At 39.8% G+C, this 27815-nt stretch overlaps 2 pseudogenes; both read right to left on the bottom strand.

Annotated features, from left to right (window-relative positions):
* LOC147517035 (uncharacterized) overlaps positions 1 to 27815 on the bottom strand; it is a 50266-nt pseudogene that overhangs the window by 8216 nt on the left and 14235 nt on the right.
* On the bottom strand, positions 616 to 710 carry LOC147517036 (small nucleolar RNA R71; annotated as a pseudogene).

Here is a 27815-nt window from a genome sequence, read left to right as displayed (position 1 = left end):
ATCAGGTATTCCTTTCTTCCACACCTCGCATCTCTGTTAGAGGTTTATACTAGTATATCGAGAATTGTTTGGAGTGTTGCATGTTTAGTTAAGCTCGACTTAGTCTTGCATGAGATTAAGGTGCGGTCGAACAAAACACCTAACGTAAATACACAACAACGGCAACAAACAAGTCTATCTAGTATACCACACACTACACCTCTAACTACTATTTCACACACACCACCGATATAATGGGGAAGAAAAAGAGACTCCTTTCTCGGACTTCTACAAAGCCTTGGCGATAGCCCCAAATCTTGCATCGTTCTAGCGGAGACCAGGGGATTTGAGAATCCTCTAAATATTTTTAATTTGTTACCCGTTTTTTCATGGTTTAGACCATGAAAACCTTATCGGCATTATCGTAGGATTAAACAAGTCCTAACAACATTCCACCATCCTACGGTTTGGTGCGGAACAAATTAAATTAAGGGTATTCCCTTTCACCTTAGCCGATAAAGGCGTCTTGGTTAAGCTGCCCAAAGCCTAATTCTGTGGACTCATGGGCTAAACTTGTTCAAATTTGTTTATGGAACATTTTTACCCACCCCTAAAAGACGGATTAGATGCTTTCCAAGATTCATTTCTTTTCGACAAAATCCTCATGAATCATTTTCAGAGGCTTGGAATCGTTTCACCGATCTCCTTATAGAGTGTCCACATCATAACTTAGCGAAAAGACACGTTAGTTCGTGCCTTTTCAAAGGACTTCTACACCACCATAAAGAAGTCCTTGACATAATGAATGGGGGTAGTTTCTTAAGCAAAGGAGCCTCGGAGGCTTATAAATTTTAGAGGACCAAACTAAAGTTTAAATAATAATTGGGGGGTAGTGGCGATTACTCTCGCCTCGCTAGTTCTTCTTCAACAGATTAAGGCTACCGGTATGTTTGAGGTTAAATCAGATCGAGCTTAAAACTCTAATTGAATCCCTCACAAAAAGGTAGAGGCCATTTACGTACAACAAAAGCCAATCCCCCGTCATGAATGTAAATTCAAACCCATGTAGTTTACATTTGGAGTCCCGAAAGCATCCCGACTCCCATCGTCCCTATAGCCTATGAGCGGGCTTGTTCCATTAATAGTGAACCTAACGCCCGCTTGGAGACAAAATCCCAACTCGGTTGGAGAAATAACCAACAAGTCACACCTCGAGGGTACAATAATCAATATGTTAGGCCAACTTACGCGGCTTTAACCAAGCTCCACCACGACAAGGGCGTGGGGGTAATTTTAATAATTATAACAACCAAGTGCAACCTCGACAAGGTCAAGCACAAGGTCAAGGTAATTATAATAATTATAATGCTAATAGAGGTATCATTCGGTCAATAATAATTATCAAAATCCACCCATAAATAATTCCGTGAAATAGTTCCAGTCACACCACCCGTGACTACTACACCCACACAACCGGATCGCCTTGACACCTTCATACAAGTGAGCCAAAAACTTTTCCAAACCATGGCTCAATCTAACCAACAGCTTCTACAATCCGTTAATAATTTAACCCAACAGTTGGCTCAAGATAAAGCCCAAACCAAAGGTGTGTTGCCAGGTCACGCAATACCTAATCCTAAAACAACAAACACAGCCTTTGAGGTAACCGATAATACTAGTAATGAATATGAAAATGTAGGTGAGATAAATGCCATCACCACTCTCCGTTCTGGAAGAGTGGTTGATAACAAGGTAACTATGCCTATAGTTACCCCACCAGTAGCCCCTACACCTACTATTTTACTAGATGCGAAATAGAACTGAAGAGCCTACCACCGTAGAGGTACCGATTACAACACAACCTAAGGAGCAGAAAAGCCACGGTTAAACATCCGGTGATACCATTGCTAAATATAGACGAAACCACCGTTTCCACAAAAATTAGCCATGTTAACTAGGGATACAAATTACGAGGAGATTAGGGACGCGTTTTCAAGAATCTAACTATAAACCTTCCCTTCCTCGAAGCTATTAAAAGCTACCACATCATGCTAAGTTTCTTAAGGAATTGTGTACTACTAGGCGTAAGACAAATATACCAAAAGGCGCCTTTTAAGCAGAACAATTCCCAACCTTATCTGAACATAATGGAATTGTTAAGTACAAGGACCACCGGTCGCCCTATTGACAATGCACCTTAGGAGATTCTATACGACGACGGCGTTATTAGACACGGGGGCTAGTGTTAACTTACTCCCATTTTATTTGTATAGACAAATAGGTCTAGACAAGATGCAACCCACTAAAATGGCGTTGCAATTAGGCGATCGGTCTATTAAGTATCCTAAGGGTGTAGTCGAAAATGTCTTTGGTAAAAGTTCGAGGATTTCTACTATCCGGCTGATTTTGTAGTCCTCGATCTGAGGAAATTAAACGACTCTGTCCGATCATTTTAGGGCGTCCTTTCACGGCAACTGCCAATGCGCTCATTAATTGCCGTGATGGTTCAATGTCCATGTCTTTTTGCCATCTTCTTTGTTGAAGTCAATGTTTTTAAAACAAGGACACAGTTACCCGATTCGTCTATGGATGGAGAGGTTAGCATGATCGAAAGCGTTGCTCGAGATTATTTCAACAACACGTTCCTTGATAATCATATGCCCAAAATTCTTTCCTTTGGAAAGTCAGACTCCAACATCTTCATTCCTACACTAGTCGATACACATATTATTGATGAGGGCGGGATAGATGACTTTCTCAAAGATGTAGAGGACTACCATAGTAATGTGGATATGACAAATCTAGATGAGGAATTGATGAGTTTCTTCGAGTAGGTGACAATTCACCCTATCAAGAACTAACTTGCACAAACATCCACCTCGACTCCCCTCCTTCTACCCTTTCAAGGGAATCTCGAGTTTGCACTTTCGATCCTTTTGTTTCTCCCCATGCTTCATAATTTTTTAAATCCTCCTAGCAAAAGCAGATACTTGAGGAAGGACAAACTATTTGACACCTTCATTTGCAGAGTTGAGGCAGTCCCTACACACACAATGAATGAGTTCGATGCTAAAACCACATCCTCATTTGTATGCAGGCTGTCTTTCTACAACTTATCCATATCCACCATATTCTCCACAACCATTCACTTTTCCACACTTATTTAATAGAACACCCACTCATTCAAAATGAAAAAGAAGTCGCATGCTAGGTTAAGTAAGAGGGTTATCCGACCGTTTTCATTCCACTAGGGCGCGTCGTAGGAAATCTTGGTGCTTGATTGTGTTTGGATATGTTTTCTGTGATATTTATTTATGGAATGATCCACAACTGTTTAGGTTGTTGATATATGATCAAGCTGCATATTCATACATATGTTTTAGATAAAGTCTCGAGTATCGACTATAAAGCGACTCAATTTCTGTGTTTGGTGCACTTCCTTTCACATTAATATATTGGTGAGTGCACCATTAAGGTAACCGGGCCCTCCCTATGGAGTGTGTGGCTGTAAGTACCGGATCCTAAGTCCACGGTTCACATAGTTCACGTTTTCCACTCTTGCATGTTTTTCTCGGATTTTTGAGTCATGTTTCTCTATGGTGTGAATTATGTCTTTATTGCTTATTGTTTTTCCTTCTAAAAATTAAAAATAAATAAAAATAAAAAAAATAAAAAATAAAAATACACATAGTAATCTAGGAAGTCTTGGGAATCTGACTTTAAAAGACCCACTGCTAAAAACAAATTTTCTAAGCTTCGTTGTAAAAAATTTGTTTTGGGATGGGGTGTTCGTGTTTCCGTACTAAAATGTTTTATGTCCCATTAGAGTTGCTTAGGCCGTTTTATTGTATTACGATTCGGATTGACATAATCTATTAATTTAGAGTTCATTCGTTCGCATAACTTACGTCATGCACGCACTTCGAGGCGTTTTCCACTATCTCGTATGTCATCTGAAGTCGGAATAGAGTGTTTTATGGATCATTGGATAGGAAATTCTCTCTGATCATTTTCATATCTCATTCTTAAAAATCGGACCCGATAGCGGCGGCAATTTTGATTTCAAGTTAGCGAAAAAATCGAAAAAAAAAAATAATAATAATAATAATAATCAAAAATTTCGATTTTGGGCTTGGGCCCAACCAGCCATGAGGCGGTAGCGCCGCCTTACCTCCACTTAAGCAGTTCGCGTTTCTTCTTCCTCCATTCCGCCATTAACATAAAAGCTTAAACCAAAACCTAAAACAAAATAAAAATTAAAAAGAAAATACAATAAACCGGCCCAAAATCAAATCCAACCCAAATCGACTCCAAACTCCACCCACCACAAACACCACCAATTCAAACCACCAAAACCACCGAAAAATTCGAAATTCAAAACTGGCGCCACCACTCCACCACCACCACTGTTTTGTTGCTTCAACCGGCCTATTAAATCCCACCACCACATCACATTTCAACCCTCACTCCATTCCAAACACTAGATGGCTCAACAACGCCGAATTTTACCGGACAAGTTTTCTTTGCCGACCACTTCTTACCGTTTTTACGGTGACAAAATGGCTAGTAGAGACTGGAGTAGTTTATGGTACTTTCGACCGAAGCCTTCTACCACGAAGACTTGGTCCGGCGGTTCTACAACACCGGGGAGTTGGAGGGAGTAGGATTTTTGTGTTGGTAAGGAAGAAGAGGAAGGAGTTGACTACGGGATTTGTTGGGTGAGATTCTAGGCATTCGCCTAGAATCCATCTGATGCCACTTTACGGGGAGCCCCGGTTTGGCGGGGGTAGAGCCTTTGATGGGCGTGGATCTGTCATCAATGGGAGCTACAATACAAACTCCCATTGTGTTCTCGGACATCCTCGGGACCAACCGGTGGCTACATTTCGGTGGATTGGGTCGGAATGTCCTAGGGAAGGACAAGGTCGGTGACATCAATCTAACCTGCCTCCACATCTTATAGGTACTCGAGGGAGGAAGAAACGATTTTGTATCTTGGAGTTTTTCTTTGAGCATGATTAGGGGGTCGGAAAGTCTTTGGCACCTCTTCTGTGTTAATTACCAAGATCATCTTTGAAGATGAAAGCGACTCCGACGTCGATAGGATTTACATTACCCGCGCACCGTAACCAGCGTATCTATAGGGAGTGTGTCCAACAATTTGGACATTGCCGCGGATAGGGAAACAGGATGAGATAGAGGAGGAGGATGAGGATGAGGAGGGCGTGACTTGCTTTGATACGGATGCCTTCGAGAGGTGTTGGTGCGATGCGAACGCATGGCTGTGCTTCATAGGGGCATCGTTCACTAAAACACTATCTGTGCGGACCTCCGGACTCGACAGGCGACTATTCATCACAACCGAGATCCGCACCCCAGAGAGAGGATGAGAGATGGGAACGGCAGGGCTGAGATGGAAGCCCGGCCGGTTTAGAGTGGATATGCTGCAGACGCTTCCCACCTCATCAGACTCGACTACGAGGAGGACAGACTACGAGGCATGGCGTCGTCGATGAAGGACGACTCTTTCTTTGGACCCCGGGGAGCCGAGCCACCACCACTAGAAAGTGTGCCCTCCGCCACCGATGGCGAGGTGTTTAGAAGTGTGAGGATTGATAGTGGTTGTTATTTTATTTATTTTTGTTGTTTTATTGTAATGTAACTTTTATTTTTCGTAATTTGAATTTTGTAGTGAAAGGTACTCGAATGAAAATTTTAATATAAGGGGTTATTTTCAGTATGTGTGGTTGTTTCATATTGATCCCACCTTCCCAACTTGTTTGGGGGTGGTTTTATCAATTCAAGCTTTATTTTTATATAACCCTAGTGTTAGAATTTATTCATGAGTAAGGTGAAATTATGGCCGTTTAGGCATATCTATGATTGAGAATCATTGTAGGATGAAATCTAGATTAAATAGGTACATTCAATCATAAAATCAACCTACAAGATCTTTGGGTTTGAATTAGAATCAAGAAAATGAGTTGTTTCCGTTTTGGGTTTGGAAATTTTAGGATTTTCGGAAAGCGCCGTAAATACTTTTTGGCAACTTCGATCCGTTTTAGCAACTTAAAACCTATATAAACTTCATACATTCTACACTCACAACTCACACTACATCTAACTTCCATCACGCACCCTTCACACCCGCGATTCCCGCGTTTCGTCTCCATTTTCGCAAATCACCTTTCGGGCCTTTCGGCGCCCTACTCTTCGGACAGAAAATTTTGCTTTCGAGCGCCAGCAGCAAGTCAAAAGCGCGACTTCGGCTCAAACACTGGAATTCCAAAATACAAAGCGCGACTTCGCGCCTAGTTGGGCTTCGGCGCCTAACTTCCTTGGACAGAAAAATTCCAGTTTTCCGCGAGTTGTGCCCATTTGTTTTGCGGTATTGTTCAGGCGTAGTTTTGAGATGACATCTCCTATAATAATATCGAACAGTCTTTCGAAGATTTTTCCAAAGCACTACTACGGTGCTTGGTTTGTGAGGTGATCACATACGTTGGTGGGAAAATCTTATGGTAAGACCGGTGAACTTTATTCTCCAAAGACTTGCATCTTATTTTTATAATAAGCGCATTTTCTTTGAGAGACCGGATGGAGAACAAGTGTTTTCCATCAACATTGACGATGAACCAATGGAAATTACCGGGTTCTTGCTAGCATTTGTTCTTGGACTTGCTATGCATTTGAGATACAAGACCCATGGTGCTATTGGATTCGATAATATGCATGTCTACACTTATGAGTTTTTGCACGCGAGGCTTATGGGGCGGGCATTTTCCGTATTGAGGACCAAGGGGACTATAACGCGTTGCCCTTGGTAGCTTTGTCCATGAACATAGGAACTGTTATGTTTTGGATTATGCTAAACATTTTAGGGAATGGCGTTTTTCTTACGTGAATGGCGCCACTTGCGCCGTTTTCCTTGCTTTAGCCACGGACGCCGGTTCTATGACCTTCCCGAACTTTGATGTCTAGTTTAGCACGAGCCCATACCATGAGGCATAAGTACCTTCTTATGCCTGTTCTAATTTCACGTATTATGCTATGTTTCTTTCCTATTTTTTTGTACACGTTTCGCGGATTGGATTAGGGTAGACACGGTCGCGACCCACCAATAGTATTATTCGATCTTTCCGTGCAATGACTTGGCAAGGGTGGCGGATACAACCTCACCGGGTTGCACCCTACACCCCATCGGACCAAGTGGCACTTAATAGGTTAGCAACCATAGATGATAAATGGCGTGAAGCCCCGGCAAATTATCATAGCATGGCAGGGGCTTGAAGGAGCCTCACTTCTTTATAGAAGTAGAGGATGATGAAGATGACGAATAACAACGGAGTGGAGGTAAGTTTTAGTTTACTGTTAGTGTAATGCATTTTATGTCCCAAGCAATTTAATTATGTTAACCCCATAATGGGTGGAACTCTTATAGAGTTCGTCGGTTTTATTTCCTATATTAGTACGCGTTCTAACCTTGTTTTGCGGATGTTTACTGAATTTCCGCGCGTTCAATGGTATTTTTCCTACCCTCTTTATTTAAATGCTTTGAGGACAAAGCATGCTTCTTGTTTGGGGGCATAGAAACCGCGTGTAATTAAGACATCTGCTAGGATATAAATATGTATAATATGCATTTGTTTTCTAGTTAAAATTTCAAAAATTCAAAATATAAATAAATAAGTTATGCTATACACTTAGGAATATTGGTATTGTTTCTTTCTCCATGCTCTTAACAATCTAGAAGTCTCACGTAGGCTACATTTGCATCGAATAATTGTTAGAAACTTAGGTTAATATATAGGTAATAATCTTTACATCTATCTATAAATATATTACATGAGTATCTATGATTGTTAGCGATAAGTTTGAAATCTAGGCTAGAGTACTTATTCTACAAATCTGTGAGAATATAGCCTAAAGCCTTATATGAGCGAAAACATTTGAGAAATGACACAAGGGGAAGTAAAATCCGGATAGAGAAATCACACGTCCACTTGTTTGATCACTTAAACCATATCCTAAGCGAGAATTTAGGCCCTTTTGGATCGATATAGCTAGAAATTCTGACCTAAGTATATTTTTAAGCTAGTTAAGCCTAATCGAGCCTTTCATTAGCCCTTCCATAAACCACAATTCCTTTACCTGTTGTTACAAAACAAAACAAAAAAAAAAATAAATCAACCTACCCAATTTAGAATAAGTCCGAGAATAGAATGATGAAGAAAGAAGAAGAGAAAAACACGTGTAAACAAAAATTAGTTAGTTGCTTGGAAAATAAAGAAAAGAAGTTTCCATCCAAAGAAAAGAAAAATAAAAGTAGAAATAAAATAAAAACTCCAAAAATAGAATAAAAGGGAGTCAAAAGCCAAAGAAAAGAAAAAGAAAAATATGGCTAAGGATGGAAACAAAGTGTAGAAGCAAAAAGTAAATAACAAGGTTTTCTCTAGTTACATAATATGAAGACTCTATTATCTCGGACTTGTCCTTTTGAATATCCATTTCCTTCCTTCTTAAACCATCTCCCTAATCCCCCGTAACACCTAATAAAGACCTCTAGCTCAATTAGGAATAGGTTAGTGTGATAGTAAGTGGCGGATGTGTTTGATCGACTCCCCTTTCTGTGTGTCATTGAGATTGTAAGGTAAAGTGTGCCTTGCTTGTACTTTGGAGTAGCTTAAACTTGAGTGGAAAAATCAGAGTGTTGTTTCTTGACTATTATTGTGAGAACCTACTTAAGGACGCTTATTCGAAGTTCTCGAAAACAAACCTGCTAAACATTTTATAGTACTACTCATCATTGTGTATATGTTTATTGTAGATGATGATTATTATGCATTTATTAACTTAGGTTTCTGACTTGGTTATTCTTATTCAATTGCTAGAGAGATGTATAGATAGTTGAGCATGAATAAGGAAACAATAGTTTTATTTTCTTAGTCGTTGTAGTATAGATGAAGTTTGTGAGTACCTTCACTGGAAAACTCTCACGAGGCTATAACTCGTCCACTAGGGAATTCCTAGTGGTTTAAGGCCTTGTTGCATATGGTCAATGCAATCGCACTCAGCGAAACGAGAGTAGTTAGAATTCCATTTTTGGTCACTTATTCTAATTTCTCATCTTTGCTTGAGGACAAGCAAAATGCGGTTTGGGGGTGGTTTGATAAGAGCCCAAAACTGTAGTTTTAACCCCTTAATAATCATACTGTTAGACCAATTATGTGAATAATAAGTAAGAGTTAATACTGATTACGTGTTTTTATGCATTTCAGGCTTCAAAGTCCATTATGTGCAGAAATGTGCCACTTTAGCGAGATAAAGGAGCAAAAGTCAGCAGAACTTCTAAATGCCATATCTTTGGACTCAAACCTCAGAATTAGGCCTACCTTATGTCAAAACGACCGGCTCAAAAAGAGCTTTGCAATGGTCCAAGCCTTGACCCAATCAGAGGAGCAGAAGTGGACGAAAAGTCTGTTGAAGCCAAATCTAGCTGAAGAGGCCTTTTTGGACTGAAAGAATTGGGTTTTGGGCCTGATTCTCCGGCCCAAAACATGGCTCCAAACCCATGCACGATTTTTGGATCTGGAAGTACAAAAACAAAAGCTTGACTCTTTGTTAATGGCAGTTAGGTTAGGAAGCTCATTGTTAATGGTAGATTTTTTAGTAGAGAATTAGGGTACATAGCTTAGAATAGAAAGTAGCCATTAGAATAGCTTCTAGATCTAGATTTGATTGTTTTAATTAAGTTTAATTTCAAATCCAATTCTTGTTTAGATTAAACTATTAGAATCATTACTCTTAATTAGTTTGATTAATAAAATAGCTAGTTGTTAAATTTAGATTCTTGTCATTTACATTTGTGTTAGATCTGATTTCATTTATTGCTTGTCATTCAATTCTTAGTTAGTAATTAGATTTTAATTATTGTTTAAATTAGATTAGTAAATTTCAATTCTTTATATCATGTTTAGTTTAGATTCAATGGGAAATGTTAGTTTGATGAATCAAGGCTAAAACCTCCATTAGAGGGGTTGATGAAGCCTTGATGAAAACTTAGTGGTTAGTATAGAAGTGGTTGTAGAATCTATTCCACTCTAGAAGGTCGTGTTTCGCCATGAGAATGGGTGGACGACCTCACATGCTAGTTAGTATCCGGTAGGAATGCCATGAACACTAGGGATTAGAACTTCGAAATTCTCGCCGTAGAACGTGAGAATTGAGATACAACATTCTACGCTAGGTTGTTAAGTTAGATTCGAGGTGGATTGATTCCCTCTAATTTCTTTATCTAGATTCAAACAATCGTATTTCGTAGCCAGTAGATTAACTTTAGTTTATATTTTATCTTGTTATTTATTATATCTTGTTATTTAAATTAACGTGTCTTGTTAGCATAACAGTTAAGTAAAGCTCTCATTGACTTAAACTGATTTCTTAGACTTAGAAAACAATCCATGCTAGGGAACTAGGTGGTGGAGCGAACTTCCTACTCCACTTAGTGCAATTCGCATCGAGTAGAAGCTTTGATAATTGAGATAAAAAGATTAGTTTTAGTTTACTTACGTTTTGAATTCATCGTTCATTTCGTAGGTAAACTATACATTTTACAGTTATCAATTTATTTATTTATTTATTCAATATCGGCTGGATTGGATTTGGGATATGTGGGCCTGGTTTCTGGGCCGGAGTCTATATTGGGATTGGGTTTCAAACCCAAGTATATAATCACATTGTTCTAGAGAATAGGGTTTTTAGAGAATAAAAAAATAATAAAAATGGAGGCAGAGCTAGAAACTCGTTTGCCAGAGGGTGGAGCGCGACGATTCGGACTAGGAGGATTCGTGGAGCTTGGGATTAAGGTGAGTAGATAGTTTTTTCTATTTTACGGAATCCAGAGTTTTACTGGTATACAGACAAAATTCTACTGTCAAATGTTTCCGTTCATTTTCCTATTTTATTTGATGTCGTGTATGTCGTGTTGTAAAAACTTGTTAAAGTGTAGTAGTATTGAAACTTTGAAATCGACATTTAACTGTCGAAGTTTGATTGGGTTGTTAATGGCGTCGTCGCGAGCCCAAGATAAGGGAATGGTCCTGCCATACTGCCTAATTGTTTTTTTTAACTTTTTATGTTGCGGTGGGTTTGAATTGGTGGTTGGACTGTTGGGATGGGTTGTAGGTGAGGGCGTGCTGGGAATTTGGTTGGATTGTTGAAGCTATGAACAGGCGTTCATGGAGGCCGACCCATGAAATCTTGCCTTTATATTATGTTGTTTTGTTTTGTTGTGTTATTGTTGTTTTGTTTTGGTTGAGGTCGGGAGTTTAGAGAATGGACGTCGGGATTGAGGAGTGGGGCTATTCTAGTTAGTCTGAAGCTCTGTAAAAATCGTTAATGGCGGCCAGAGAAATCGCCCCTTTAGATTTGATTAGGTGAAATGTTGTCGTTTGGGTTGGAATGGATTGTGGATGATGGGTAGCTAGTGTAGGGTGTGAGGGGTGTGAGTGCTGTTGAAAGCTCCAAGAAACTGTTAATGGCGGTCTGAAATTGTTTCCAGATCTAGTTTTGGGTGAGGTTTGGATTGAATGATTTGGGGTTTTTGTTTTCATTAAGGTTGTTTGGGTTTTTATGGGGATCAAAACCGATTTGATGAAGTGAGGAGTGGGTGGGTAGCGATTTGGTGGTGGTGGTGGTGGAGAGAAGCTTGAAGAAGATGACCTTTGTTTAGTCGGTTGGGCCTTGGGCGAAAAAAGTTTGTTTCATTGGCGGGCGAAATGTTTAATTTCAGTTTTTAGGCCTTAGCTTGTTAGTTGGGCCAGTTTATTTTGTTTTGTTTGGGCCCGGTTTTGTTTTAGTTTTTGGGCAGGTTTCAGTTCAATTTTTGGACCGAACCACTTAACTGTTTTGGGGCCAGTTTCTAATATTGTTCGGGGCCAGTCCATAAGACTTAATAGAGATCCAAATGGGTCTTTCACCATTTAGACTTTTGGGTTCTAAGGTTTGGGCTTGGCTAGTTGGGTCCGAACCGTTTCCTTAGTCATGAGCCCATGAGCCATGCACCTTGACCTTAGCCATGAACCATGGTTATGACCATGAACCTGTCGAACATGGAAACGACAGTTTGACTTTGGTCATTGACCGTTGACCATTGACCATTGACCTTTGACTCTGACCGTTGACCGTTGACTATAGAATGTTGACTTTTTCCAGTTTTTCCCATATTTAAGAATATGGACAAATATAGTAATAAAATATTGTCGGAAATTATATAACATTGTTTGTCATTATCTAATTAAGATCTGACGTGAGTAGTGTGTAAAACATATATATATTGGGCTTTGATTGTGGATTGTTGACTGTTTAATTGTGTTACGTTTTTATATATTAAATTGCATGTATGGACAAATCAAATGCTAAAATGCTGTGGAAGATTGTATAACTTTGGTTGTCATTATCTAATTAAGATTTGACATTGATATTGTGACATTATATAATATGTTGGGATATATATATTAAATGCAATAGTTTTGGAGAAATAAATGTATAAACGCTCCATTATTTTATATGTGAGATGCTACTATGAGGTAGTATAGTATGTATTGATATTTTCCCACGGGATTATGGCTTAGTGCAATAATATATTGGCACGTGAAAGAATGAAAGTGGTTATGAGATATAATCGAGATATTTCTAAATATTGTGGCTTAGTGCAATAAGATATTTGACCTGCACGTGATATAGTGGAATTATTATGAGTCATAAATGTATGACACCTGAATAAATTACGTAACGAAAATCCTATAACTTAGCTACCACAACTCATGTGATCTGCCCTGTGTGGGCGTGTGCAATTTGATTAGCTCTTATGGCGTTTCAGTGAATCTGAATGGCCCTTCTGGCGTAAGTAATGTGATTGGCCCTTCCGGGCGTTTCAATAAAATTTGAATGGCCCTTCCGGGCGAGAATAATAGTGGCTTGATTATTCCGTTCGCAAAAATAGAACGAGACGCGCGATATTTTATACCGAATAGTGGCCCAGTACTTACATAATGGCTTTCATGTGAGGGTTACCTGGTGTGCGGCATCCCGCTCAAGGTAGTTACGCATGGAGTGGTTCATTATGTAAGGGGAGGCATGTGGATGTACATGTTCGGCGTTGGGAAGCGATTGTGGTAGCCAGGGAAACTAGGTAAGACATAGATACGACGTGATTTTAGGGACACACAAAGAAAGCCTTAATTAATATAACTATGGTAATATGTTGGTTAATGATATATCTTTAGACAGATGATTGTATATGGTTTGGCATAAGGATGGGTCAAACTAATTACTTGGGCAGAGACGACCCACTCTGTAATTGAGCATGAAATGCGGTACGGATATAATATGCTTGGTTGGTTATTTGTTTAGTTAGAACCTAAGGCGCCTTGATGGAGGAACTACATGCCTTATTTATTATGAGTATAGTTTGTTGTGTGGTTAGTGGGAAGTTAAGGCGCCTCAGTGGAGGAACTACCTGCCTTAGTTATTGAACTTAAGGATGTCGTATTAGTCGTGGAAAGTTAAGGCGCCTCGGTGGAGGAACTAACTGCCTTATGGATTGTGTATGTATATGTATAAATATATGTTGTATTTTAGAGCTACTCACACCAGCATTTTTATAATGCTGACCCGATTTGCATGTTTGCTTATCGGGTGTGTTCATTAAATGAACATAGTTGATAAGTCTTGACAGGTTTAGTGTTGAAGAAGATTGGTTGCTGCTTGTGGTTTGCGTTAGCGTCGCATTTCAAGATAGGCTTTGTTTTCCTTTGAGGTGATATAGATTTTCAATTGAGATAAGGTTATTTGCATTTTCATTTGTAAATTTTTGTAATGAAGAGGACTTTTGTTAATTTGAAATCTTTACTGGTTTTTAAATTATCCGCATATTTAAACTGTTTATGGGTTTTTTTGGGAGTTGAGAGTGCGTCATACCTCGAAGATCGAAGAGTCGGGAACAAATATTGTTTTTCCGAATTCTGTCGAAATTTGGGGTGTGACGCTCTGAGGAGGTTAGGGAGGTTGATTTGAGTGAGGAGATAGAGGAGGTTGGTTCTGAAAGTATGGTCGCAGTGGCGAGCAGTTCTGGTGCATCATCATCTAGTGGGTTACCTCCTAGGGTAGTAGATAAGTGAGCTTTGAAAAGTTTTGGTGATTTGAGGCGTGCTTATGGTATTCATTGTAACGATCTGGAGATTCACGAGCTGGGTGAGGACGCTGATGTTTTTAGTAGCGCATTCGTCCCTCGTGATCATAGTGTGGTTATCTGGGAGGGGCAACTGAGAGCGGGGTTGAAGTTATCATTTTCTCGGTTGACGTGTGAGTTTTTAAACTTTTGTGCCTGCCAGTTTATTGGGAACACATGGCATTTGCTAAGGGTGTTCAATCTTTTAAATGAGAGTGGAGAATACAACATTAGTGTTGTGGATATTGTTAAGCACTTTGTTGTGAAACGATCTAGTGCTAACAACTTCAACTTACAGACTTTGACTAGAAAGTCTAGCGTTCTTGATGGAGTTAGTAACGAGCCTTGGGAGAAGAGGTCGTTTCTGATAGTTGGGAATTTTTGCACCCCTGGGTTTAGTGTGGACACTAGGGTTTGTAATTTTACCAGTACGTGTTAGGTTGTATGGTTTAACCACGCCTTTGTTTTGTATGTTGATGAATTTGTGCAATAATGAACTGACCTTTGACTTTCTTATGTGCAGAGGTCGCTATTGCCAGAAAGAAAGGGCGTAGTGTGATAGAGAAGTTTGCTTGCCTGACTCATGCTGAGAAGCGAGAGAAGTTGCATGAAGTGGCCAACTACTTTGTTGAAAGAGGAGGTCGTGGGATTAGGGTGAAGAGGAGGGAACAAAAGAAGAGGTCTAGGGGTGAAGACATTATGGGGCTTTCTAGTGATCAAAACATGAATCGTGAAGATAGCATGATAGCATGTAGGGAAGAAAGGAAGAAGAATGGCGATAGGTCAGTACGACCTAGTGGAGGGGCTGGTGGTAGCGGGAAGCGACTTGAAGTGGATAGGTCCGCTGCTGGTGGAAGGGGGAAGGGGCAGGAGAGCTTCCCCGTTGATGTGGAGGGCATCTCTTTCGTTCCTCGTGAGCGAAAGAGTTCCCTGAAGAGGAAGGCTGAGGAGCCTGTTTCCAGGGCTGTGAAGGTCGCTAGAGCAAGTGAGGTTGTCCTCGGTAGCAGTTCTGGCGCTGGTAGTGGGGAGCGAACTGGTGGGAAGTCAGCTCGTTCTTCCAGATCTAGGCTAGACTTTAGCGTTCTGGGTCTCGGGGATGCTGGTACTGCTGCTGATAAGGTGAAGGAAAAGCTCCTATTGCGAAGGTTAGGAAAGTTCATCTTAGTACTGGTGGGGATGACCTTAAGCGTAACCTTGTTTATGTAAACGAGCGCACTGGCTGGGAGGTGACTGTGAAGAGGTCGAACTATAGTTATAAGTCCGCATCTATAACGTCGTGCTTGCTAGAAAGGATTACGCTGGACTGTGATCGGCAGGATCTAGATTCGAAGGATCTGGCTGAGAACCTGCGAACGTTAGACCGGGCTCACTGCTTGGTAAGTGCCTAACCGCAACCTAAAGATGAAGCTTTGTTTGTATGAGCTTTGTTTGTGCTTCTAACCGTGTTTACTTGGCTGTAGATTATAGCTGGGTACCATAATATGAAGACTGCTGTTCAGTTTGCTGAAATGGAGAAAATCGAGCTGGAAAAGCTGAGGGACGAGCTTGCCAGTGTTCGGGTGGTGCAGGAAGCTGAACAGGGTGAGTTGAACGACTTCAAGGGGCAAGTCACTAACCTTTCCTTGCAGAGAACAATTGCAGAGAACCGAGTGACCGAGCTAGAAGGGAAGTTGACCACAGTAAATGACTTTGTTGATAAGTGCAAGAGGGTGGCAGTAGAGGCTATGGAGGTGTATGAGCGAAATTTCACTGAACTAGAGGAGCTGGAGGAAATGCATGAGCAGCTAAGGGTACAGCATGAACCGTTTAAGGAGGAGTATGCTCGTGTGGTTGTGGGCCAGAAGGAGGTCGCTCCCCCCGTAAATGTTAGTGCCGCTCTTGCTACGGTACCCGCTGCTACTACTCCTGTTGTTGATTTTCTAGTGGAGGCTGAGGTGGTAAAAAACTCTAAAGTTCTTCCCGATTTGCCCTCGCTCCAGGTCACTGCCAGATCTGTACTGGATGCATTTCAAGTTGGTAAATTTAACCTTCCATTGTAACAATTTTAAGTTTCTTTGATCGGTCGTGGGTCTGATACATTAGAACTGATAACTTGGGGAGACCTGGGCAGTTCGCTTCTGTGATGTGTTTAGAGCAAAAAACTAAATGAACTGGTGTCCCAGATTGTTCTGGGCAGTTCAATTGTGACGAATGCTTGCTAGCCAAGTTGGTGTTCTGGGACGTCCCAGCAGCTCGGCTAGTAGACAAACTGGTTTCCTGAGCCTGTTTAGGCAGTTCGTTTATTTATCTTTATGAAATGCATGCTCTTTCTCGTTGTTATGTTTCTTGATGCCTTGCATGCATATTGCCTGATGTTGTTGCATTTGTATAGCTTCTCTAGTTCGGTGAAATTTTGCTTGTACGCCTCCTTAGCCTCTACAACCATCTTGCAAAAGAGTCACCATACAACATTTTTTTCGGGACGAGAATCACCACGTTGACAGCTTGGCGTACCTCACAACTCAAACACCGAACTGTGACCCTAGGAAACTACTTATTGAAATGGTCGACCGACCTGCTTACCAAAATGAGCACGTCCTAGAAATTACCGACCTATGCCCAATCTCTGACACTCAGATGAGTCAAACATGGATGCAACCGGTCATAGATTACATTCAGCTAGGCAAAGCACCAGAAGATCGCACAAAGGCTAGACAGGTTCAATATCAGTCAGGTCGCTACTGGCTCGTCAACGACAAACTTTAAAGAAAATCAGCTGGAGGACCCCATCTGAGGTGCATAAGCCCAAAACAAGGTCAGACGATTTTTGCAGAAATTCACGAGGGATGCGGAAACCACACAGGAAGTTGCTCTCTAGCTCATAAAGCGATCTCACAAGGATACTTCTGGCCATGAATGCAGATCGATGTCAAGAAGTATGTACTCAAATGCATTAAGTGCCAAACATTTGGCCACAACATCATTCAGCCAGCTCAAGAACTGATCAACATTGCTAGCCCTTGGCCATTCCACATGTGGGGCTTGGACATCATGGGTCCATTCATTCCACAGAAGAGAACAGGCTTTTGGTTCGTCCTAGCTGCAACAAACTACTTCACCAAATGGGTGGAAGCGATTCCCTTGGCACATGTCAAAGAAGCTAATGTCAGAAACTTCATTTGGACCAACATCATTACCAGATTTAGCCTCCCCCACACATTGGTGATGGACAATGGCTCTCAGTTCAAAGGAAAACGGTGAAAGAATTCTTGGCTAAGTGGAAGATCGTTCACGCATTCTCCACTCCCCCAGTACGCCCAGAGCAATGGTCAAGCGGAAGCTAGTAACAAAGCAATCTTGGAAAACTTGAAAAAAAAAGAACGAAAAGAACAAAAGCCAGTGGCCAATGCAACTAGAAAACATTCTATGAGTTTATAGAACGACAGCTCGTTCTAGTACAGGCGAGTCACCATTCTCATTATGCTACGGTACTAAGGCCGTCATCCCTATTGAGCTAACAATTACAATGACTCGATCAGAGATCGTCGAATCTAGTCAGAACGATTCCATTCTTGTTCGTGAGGTCGATTTACTTGAGGAACGATGTGACCTAGCAGCCATTCGAGTGGCATCCTACCAGCAAACCTTGAGGAAGACATGCAACAAGCAGATTAACCCTCGAAGTTTCCAACCTGCAACCTAATCTTGAAAAATACTAAGGATGACTCGAAATTAGCACCAACTTAGGAAGGCCCTTATATAGTGGAACGAGTCATTGGCAATGGAGCATATTAGATCAACACCCAAGATGGACATGCACTTCCACGCCCTTGGAATACTTTCTTGTTAAAAAAAGTTTTATCAATAAAGAATGCCATTCCCATAAGTTCTTACTCTTAGTATATATACACATAGTTTTTATTGTGCATCAATGCTTTACAATCTTTCTATGTTATCAAGTCGGTGCACCACTTGCTCTCTAAGAACAGAACGTTCATGCGAACTCAAACGCACTCCAGAGCTTAAACATTCTCCACATTAAAACGCTCACTCGAGCTCCGGGTTACGTAGCCCATAGGCTGCATAGCCTTAACACTTCTCGCTAGTTGGAGACCTATATTTCTAGGGTCAACTAAGTGTAGAACACTCTCTAAGAGCAAAACATTCAAACGAACTCAAATGTTGTCCAAAGCTCAAACGTTCTGAATGACAAAAAAACGCTCACTCGAGCTCAAGGCTACATAGTCCACATGCTACATAGCCTTAACACTTCTCGCTAGTTGGAGACCTATATTTCTAGGGTCAACTAAGTGTAGAATGCTCTCTAAGAGGAAAACATTCAAACGAACTCAAACGCTGTCCAAAGCTCAAACGTTCTGAATGACAAAAAAATGCTCACTCGAACTCAGGGCTACATAGCCCACAAGCTACATAGTCTTAACACTTCTCGCTAGATGAAGACCTATATTTCTAGGGTCAACTAAGTGTAGAACGCTCTCTAAGAGCAAAACATTCAAACGAACTCAAACGCTATCCAAAGCTCAAACGTTCTGAATGACAAAAAAACGCTCACTAGAGCTTAGGGCTACATAGCCTTAACACTTCTCACTAGTTGGAGACCTATATTTCTAGGGTCAACTAAGTGTAGAATGCTCTCTAAGAGCAAAACATTTAAACGAACTCAAACGATGTCCAAAGTTCAAACGTTCTGAATGACAAAAAATGCTCTCGAGCTCAGGGCTACATATCCCATAGGCTACATAGCCTTAACACTTCTCGCTAATTGGAGACCTACATTTCTAGGGTCAACTAAGTGTAGAATGCTCTCTAAGAGCAAAACATTCAAACGAACTCAAACGCTATCCAAAGCTTAAACGTTCTGAATGACAAAAAATGATCACTCGAGCTCAGGGCTACATAGCCCACAGGCTACATAGCCTTAACACTTCTCGCTAGTTGGAGACCTATATTTCTAGGGTCAACTAAGTGTCGAATGCTCTCTAAGAGCAAAACATTCAAACGAACTCAAACGCTGTCCAAAACGCAAACGTTTTGAATGACAAAAAATGCTCACTCAAGCTCAGGGCTACATAGCCCACAGGCTACATAGCCTAAACATTTCTTGCTAGTTGGAGACCTATATTTCTAGGGTCAACTAAGTGTCGAATGCTCTCTAAGAGCAAAACATTCAAACGAACTCAAACGCTGTCCAAAGCTCAAACGTTCTGAATGACAAAAAACGTTCACTCGAGCTTAGAGCTACATAGCCCACAGGCTACATAGCCTTAACATTTCTCGCTAGTTGGAGACCTATATTTCTAGGGTCAACTAAGTGTAGAACGCTCTCTAAGAGCAAAACATTCAAACGAACTCAAACGTTGTCCAAAGCTCAAACGTTCTGAATGACAAAAAATGCTCACTCGAGGCTACATAGCCTTAACGCTTCTCGCTAGTTAGAGACCTATATTTCTAGGGTCAACTAAGTGTAGAACGCTTTCTAAGAGCAAAATATTAAAACAAACTCAAACATTGTCCAAAGCTCAAACGTTCAAAATGACAAAAACGTTCACTTGAGTTCAAGGTTACATAGCCCACAGGCTGCATAGCCTTAACACTTCTCGCTAGTTGATGACCTATATTTCTAGGGTCAACTAAGTGTAGAACTCCCTCTAACAGCAACACGCTTACTTAAGTTACAACACTCACTTAAGCTCAAAACGCTTTGTAGTATCTTATGTCTTCCTAAGACAACAGGATATGCAGTTCTAGGTCAAATTCGTACGAAATTATATGCAACAAACATTTTAGACAAAAGTAAGATCATACTTCAAAGTACACATGCATTTTATAAGTGCAAATACGAATTGCCTGAACACACTCAGGAAACCAGTTCTTTAAAGCTACCGAACTGCCACTTATGTGGAAACCAGTTCATCCTGACCTCAAAACTAAAGCGATAGATAAGCGAACTACCCATGTTATCAGCTCTTAATGTATCTGGGCCGAGCCCCAACCATTTCAAGAAACGAACTGCCCAGGCAGACCCAGGAAACCAGTTCTATTATTTTACAACCACTTACACACTCTAAAAATTAGATAAACATTTAAAGAAACCTCACCAAGGAAGAAAAAATGCAGAAGCGATGGTCAAGCATCAGGAGTAACATGCTTATCTTCAGCAGGCACGACAGCTCAGTCAGTAGGAGCAGTACTGGTAGACAGAGCGTTACTAGCATCTCTAGGTACAACAAGCACACTCGTACCTAGAGCCCCGCATTCACGCTCTCTTTTCAATTCAAAGTATGTCTCCTCCAGCAACGCGTAATCTTGGCATACTCTGTCATATGCCTTTATAGCATGACGAGCAACCGACTTGCATTGCTTGGCGTACTCAATTACTGCTCCCAGTCTTTCTTGCACGACAACCATCAAACTGACCAGCAACGACCTCTCGGACACAACGTCCTGATGCAACTTCCATAATTCAACCAGTTCCTTCCTCTCAGCCTCTCGAGCAAGCTGCATTCTCAACAGGTCCTGCTTTATCCTACCCACATCATTTTCCACATTTTCCATAACTCAAGCAGAGTGATTCAACTTATGATACCCAGTAAGAAACTACAACAAAAACATACATGTTACTCTTGCCAATAAAATAAAAAGGGACTAGAGAATAGTAAAATAAAGCTTACCAAACAGCAAGCCATATCCATCGTCTCCATAATCATATCCAAATCTTGGTCTTCTAGCATCTCGTTGTCACCCTTCAAGATAATCCCTTCCAAAAACAGTTAGCTATGGGTGCCGACCCGAAGCTGCAGTCAGATCGTTTTACTGCACGCCTCTTCCCCGTCTTCCCAGCGTAGATGAACTGTCTCCCCAGATCGCCATCCTACCCCTTCCAACACACCAGCCCCAGAGCTCTCCCCATCAACAGCTTTTCCCTTACTGGCCACAGCACGATCGCGAGCACCCAGGTCGGCCCCACCCCTTGAATTCGGGTCCCTGAACACCACACCTCCAGTTTGCTTGCGCGAACCAGAGGTAGAGCGACCCACATTTTTAGATCATTTCGTGGCCCTCGTTTCAGAAGAGACTGCCTTCCACTTACCCAGATCGCGTGAACGGCGTGGCACAAATTCAATCTCCTCCATGACGAGCGAAGAGGTCTCCGTCACCCCTCCCATTGGAGGAACCAAATAGTCAAAATCATCACCATCTGCCCTAGACATTCTACACACCATTGAACAACACAACTTTCAGCAAAAGACGCACGTAACGCTTACATATCACAAAAGAAGAGCAATAAGAAGAAATCGGAAACTAACCTGAAGCACGCAACAACTTTCGTAAAAACTTGGACAAGAGCTTTGGCAAGAACTTTGGCAAATGGCTTGAGGAAAGTGATGAACCAGTACCCCTAAACCTCTCACAAAAAGTCTTTTAAGGTAAACCATTTCACTTCTCAAGACATACCATAAATACATTGGAACCCTAACCGACGTGCCGCGTGTACCGCTATCCTTTCAAATTCCAAAAATCAGGGAGATTACCATTTCTGGCTCACTCAAACGGTTCGCATCCTCACGGGTGCCACACACGTGCTAATGCCCACTCTAACCAGAATGCTCTAACATGAATGACACTCACTTGAGTTTAGAGGCTACATAGCCTGGACACTTCCTACTAATTAGAGCATGCAAAGCTATACAAATACAACAACATCAGGCAATATACATGCAAGGCATCAAGAAACAAAACAACAAGAAAGAGCATGCATTTCATAAAGATAAAGAAACGAACTGCCTAAACAGGCTCAGGAAACCAGTTCGTCTACTAGCCGAGCTGCTGGGACCTCCTAGAACACCAACTCGGCTAGCAAGCATTCGTCACAATTGAACTGCCCAGAACAATCAGGGACACCAATTCGTTTAGTTCTTGCTCTAAACACATCACAGAAGCAAACTACCCAGGTTTCCCTAAGTTATCAGTTCTAATGTATCAGACCCACGGCCAATCAAAGAAACTTAAAACTGTTACAACGGAAGGTTAAATTCACCAACTTGAAGCGGAGCCAGTACAGATCTGGCAGCGACCTAGAGCAAGGTCAAATCAGGAAGAACTTCAAAGTTTGTTACCACCTCAGCCTCCACTAGCAAATCAACAATAGGAGCAGTAGCAGTGGGTATCGTAGCAAGAGCAGCACTAACATCTACGGGGGGAGCGACCTCCTTCTGGCCGCAACCACACGAGCATACTCCTCTTTAAGTTGTTCATGCTCTACCACTAGCAGCTCATGCATTTTTTCCAGCTCCTCTAGTTCGGTGAAATTTCGCTCGTACGCCTCCTTAGCCTCTACTTCCACCCTCTTGCACTTATCAGCAAAGTCATTCATTGTGGTCAACTTCCCTTCCAGCTCGGTCACTCGGTTCTCTGAAATTGTTCTTTGCAAGGAAAGGTTAGCAACTTGCCCCATGAGATCATTCAACTTGCCCTGTTCAACTTCCTACACCGCCCGAACACTGGCAAGCTCGTCTATAACACCCCTATTTTTATTCTCCTTTTTAATTAAATATATATATAGTTAAATAATAATAATAATAATAATAATAATAAAAATAATAGATAAAAATAAAAAGGATAAAGATTAGAAAGAGATAAGGTAAAGAGGATAAACTCCATTCCCTATTTTTAAGGGGTTTTTGAAAAAAAAAAAAAAAAAAAACAAGGGGTTTTACACAGGAGTTTATGAGAGTTTTAAAAAGGGAGAGAGAGAGAGAGAGAGAGAGTTTTACACAGAGTAAAAAAAGGAGAGAATGGCAAAGATTATTATGATTTCTTTCTGACGATTGTTACGGGGCGTTATTCGTTCTCAAGTTTTTATTCCTTCACGCCGCTCGTAAACACAACAAAGGTGAGTGGACCTAACTTAGTTAGATTTTCACATTAATTAACTACATTAGTGAGTGGTTTATTTTTATTTATTTCTTATTCAGATACATTCGCACCTAGGTTTTGTTCTTGTGATAGTCACAAAGTAGTGATTGTAACAGATGGTGTGAGTATTTCTTGATATGGTTTTCACAGGTAGAAATTAATGTGGGTATTCCACACTGGTATCCTGTTGGCTAAATTTATGTGTATATGTATTGATATGCTTACCTGGTGGTTAGACTTTGTATTATATTGGTTGATTTTATTTGCATTGCTAAGAATTGGTTATTTGAAATGGTGAAGTTGAACATTCAAAATATAAGAAGTTATGACACATGACGTCTATGGATGGATTATAATGAAACTCTAGAAAGGGTACGGTTTTGATTATACAAGAGGTATGATACACCCTTAACTTGTTGCTCGCTTAATAATTATACAAAACTATTAGTGTCAGATTTAGTGTAACCTTTATATATATCGGTTTTGAATGAACCTACAAGTCAGACTTATACAAGGCTATAAGCCTAACCTCCACATTGGTTTTAAACTTATATCTTGATTTTCTTTTAGTATAAAGGTCTTACCTGAGCAATGAACTCTTCTATTAAATTAGATAAGTACTCATATATAGGTGTATACTTTGTTGCAAAACTGATGTGTTTTGCTCATGTTCATGTCATGAATTTTGTCTGATTTGGAGACGAATTTCAGTGTGTTTAGAGATTGATTTTGGTTTTCTTTAAAGCATGTTAAGTAAGTGTTATCCACCCTCTTTCAAACTCAAAAAGCCCCATAGCATTTCGGTTTATGTAGAAGGAAGTACACCCTTGGGAAGTTGGCACGTCAGAATTTTCTAACTACAGAAATCCGGTCTGTGTCTGGTTTGGAATCGAGTTTTCACATAATTAGGGTCAAATTCAAACTCTTACCAAAACATGAAAAAGTGATTTTTCTGAGTCTTCTTTCCAACCCAATTGGCCTCGTTGCATTCCGAGGACTGTGGTGGTAGATATGATGTCTGGAAGTTTGGTTGACAGAAAACGGTGCGTCAGAAATCAGTTTCTGCGCAATGTGTTCAAGTCCAGTTTTAATTTAGTTAGAGTTTGAACTAGATTTTTATGAAAACTTGAAAAAGTAATATTTGGAAGTCTGTTTTCTATTCCAATTGGCCTCATCGCATTCCAAGTCTTGTGGATTTAACTATGGTGTCTGGAAGTTTGACTGACAGAAAATAGTGCGTCCAAAATCAGTTTCTGCGCACTGTGTTCGAGCTTAGTTTTCAAACATTTAGAATGAGATTGACTAATTTTGTAAAACATAAGAAAGTAAATTCTGTGTGTTAGCTTTTCAATGCAAAAAGCCTTGATGCATTTAGACACTGGTGGAAAGCGTTGTGTCATTCAGAAGATAGTCCATCAGAAATCTAATTTGTTGAAAATTAGGATTTTTACTAAGTTTGAACTATTTTTACTCCGAGATAGAATGACATTGGGACTTTGAGTTCTACATAAAAAAGTAAGTATTTCTATCCTAGTTTTCAAATAATCAAGTGGTGTATCATTTGGATGGCTATAGGAAACGTTATTGTTTTGGCAAGTTACCTAGATAACCTACCATGTTTTCTTTTTAGGGGAGCTCTAATTAACTTTTATTATTGCAATGAGATAAATGATTTTACTTAGACATATGAGTGTCTTGAATCTTGATTGCTTAATTTCACATTTGTATTATATTCCAAGTACAATTGTTGCATATACACTAAATATTAATATAGATTTATATTATCACATATGACATGTTACATTAAAGTTGTGTTTAATATATATATAATTGAGGAATGAAAGGGAAATGAAGTGTGCAACCTTAAAGCATGAATTCTTATTGTTATTTGACTTTGACAATGTGGCTGATAAGAACTACGAAGGCTTGATTCTAATCTTGAAAGATTTGGATACATAGGCAGCTTTGAGCAAAAGTGCAGCCACTATATTATATTATATATTATATATTAGTTTTGTGATAACTATATGTGAACAATGTTAGTACTTAATTGTGTACGTGATTGTGGTTGTTTAAAATGTATTCACGAGATATTTAACTAATGCGTTATTCCTTATTGAACCTTTTGATATTAATAATTTATATAATTGATAATGAGGTGAGTTGATTAGTTATTATGTTTGGAATCTTTAGTAATGAATTATTGTTTGAGACAATGTCTATTTTGTAATGAAAATATTATAATAAATGAGAACTCTTGAGTGTTAAAATCCGGTGTAAAAGTGTCCGATGAAAATTTAATGTGTCGCCCATATTTTTAGATCTCTCCACGCCTCTTTGATGAAAAGAAATGTTTATGACTAATGATGTCATGTGAAAAGCCGGCTTAAAGAGGAACTAAGGCATTCACCTTGCGGGTGGGCTGTATTCCCTGAGTATACGGGAATGTAGGTATGGATATTCTTTGAATGTGGCGGGAATGACCCAAGGTATTCATTGAATTTGCCATGAATGACCTATTAGTGTTATGATGGGTATTCCTTGAATGTGGCAGGAATGACCCAAGATATTCATTGAATGTGTCATGAATGACCTGATATTTTGTTATGACCAAAAGAGGCTTTGTGTATGTGTATGGAAAGCCCAGAGATGGCTATGACTCACAAGTTACGAGTTTACAAGATGAAAATATGTTTCCTAAAGGTGATATCCCCGCTTGGGACATATGTCTTGTAGTGGTACTCAATGTGAGTGAGGCACACGGATATGTGTGATTTGGCAAATGTGTGTAGAGCAAATCATGGAGTAGGAACTAAAGGTTGGGCTATGTCTTTTAATAAATGAGTCATCGAGATAACTAATAAGCAAAGTAAAATATTGATTTTACGTGTGCTGGAGTTATTACATATGATGTATATGATTTCTTATGAGAAATGTCTATGTGATTTGTGTGAGTTGATACTCACGAGGGATGAATGTACTCCCTAGTTGTGACTTTTTTCTCGTTCTCATAAGTAGACGAGTGATATTAAAGTAAAACATTGATTTTACATGTAACTGAGTTATTGCATTTGAATATTTATGTATTATGATGTACATGATTTCTTACAAGGAAATGTATATGTGGTTTGTGTGAGTTGATACTCACGAGGGATGAATGTACTCCCTATTTGTGATATAGTTCCTCATTCTCATCAGTAGACAAGTGGTTTTTAAGAAAAATATTGGCTTTAAGTATGAGCGAGTTGTTGGATACGATTGGTGATATATTATGATATGATGCATATAATTTCTTACGAAGGAATGTGAATATGGTTAGCGTGATATGATGGATATGGTGGTGTGATATGCATATTAGTTAATATTGGTGATATATTATGATATGATGGATATGGTGGTGTGATATGAATGTTAATTAATATTGGTGATATATTATGATATAATGGATATGGTGGTGTGACATGAATGTTAATATTGGCGATATATTATGCCAGATTATATATACCCATGATGGTTGTAGTGAGAGTGAAATAGATGCATACTATAAATGATTACGTTTGGAAAATCTAACTTTGTTTTGCAGGAGGGTACGACTTATTAACTTTTTATGCAGAGACGTTGTCCTACCCTAAGACAACGTGCTGGCTTAAAGGTAAAGTGTATCAAACTCATATTTAAATAAGTTATCATATGTGTATGTAATAAGTTGAATGTAAGTGAAAATTATATTGTGAGTTATTTTGGAAAGTGAGCATGATGAATATAATACTGTTATATGAGATTTCTTGGAAATGTATATTGGGGTTGAAATTTTACTTGGGAAGAAACTGCATGCCGTTTTGAGAATACAGAACTAACTTGTCTTCCAAGTTGAAATGATTGAATAGTATATTTCTTTATTCGAAAGATATGAACGTATTGCTATTTTATATTTAGTCTTACTCATATCAGCAAATTCAATTTGTTGACCCATGTTTGCTTTGTTTTGCAACGTGGGTGTGTTCTTAGAAAGAAAAAATTATTGATTTGGGTACTGAAGTATAGTGGATTTTACAATATGGGTACTGTATTATTGTTTTTTGCAAAATAGGGTACCGTAGATTTCAAATATTGCTAAAATAGGTATCGTCTACGTATACTGTAAAATATGTATACGTATTTGATGATTTGGCTAACAAAGTGCTGATGTGGCAAATAGAATGCCTAACAGAATGTCTACACACTATACACAGTATTCACTCACGCACGTCTCACGCATAGTTCAAGATTTTGGAATTTGTGGAATTTCGATAAGTGGAAAAACCAGACCATGATCACAAGGGATGAACGCGCTACTAAAAACATCAACGTCCTCACCCAGCTCGTGAATCTCCAGATTGTTACAATGAATACCATAAGCACGCCTCAAATCACCAAAACTTTTCAAAGCTCGCTTATCTACTACCCTAGGAGGCAACCCACTAGAAGATGATGCACCAGAATTGCTTGCCACCACGACCACAGATTCAGAACCAACCTCCTTTATCTCCTCACTCAAATCAACCTCCCTAACCTCCTTAGAATGGGTATCATCAGAATCTGACATTATTCTTCCTCTTTTCAAGCCGACAACAACTACTAAACCAAGACTAAAACTAGAAATCGAGCAAAAGTAAAACGAGCAGAAACGAAAGTACAAGAAACAAAAATG

This window comes from Coptis chinensis, chromosome 2 (assembly GCF_015680905.1).
Source record: "Coptis chinensis isolate HL-2020 chromosome 2, ASM1568090v1, whole genome shotgun sequence".
NCBI classification, from domain to species: Eukaryota; Viridiplantae; Streptophyta; class Magnoliopsida; order Ranunculales; family Ranunculaceae; genus Coptis; species Coptis chinensis.
The sequence above is the reverse complement of the archived record's forward strand: the minus strand, read 5'-3'. Positions and strand labels throughout refer to the sequence as shown.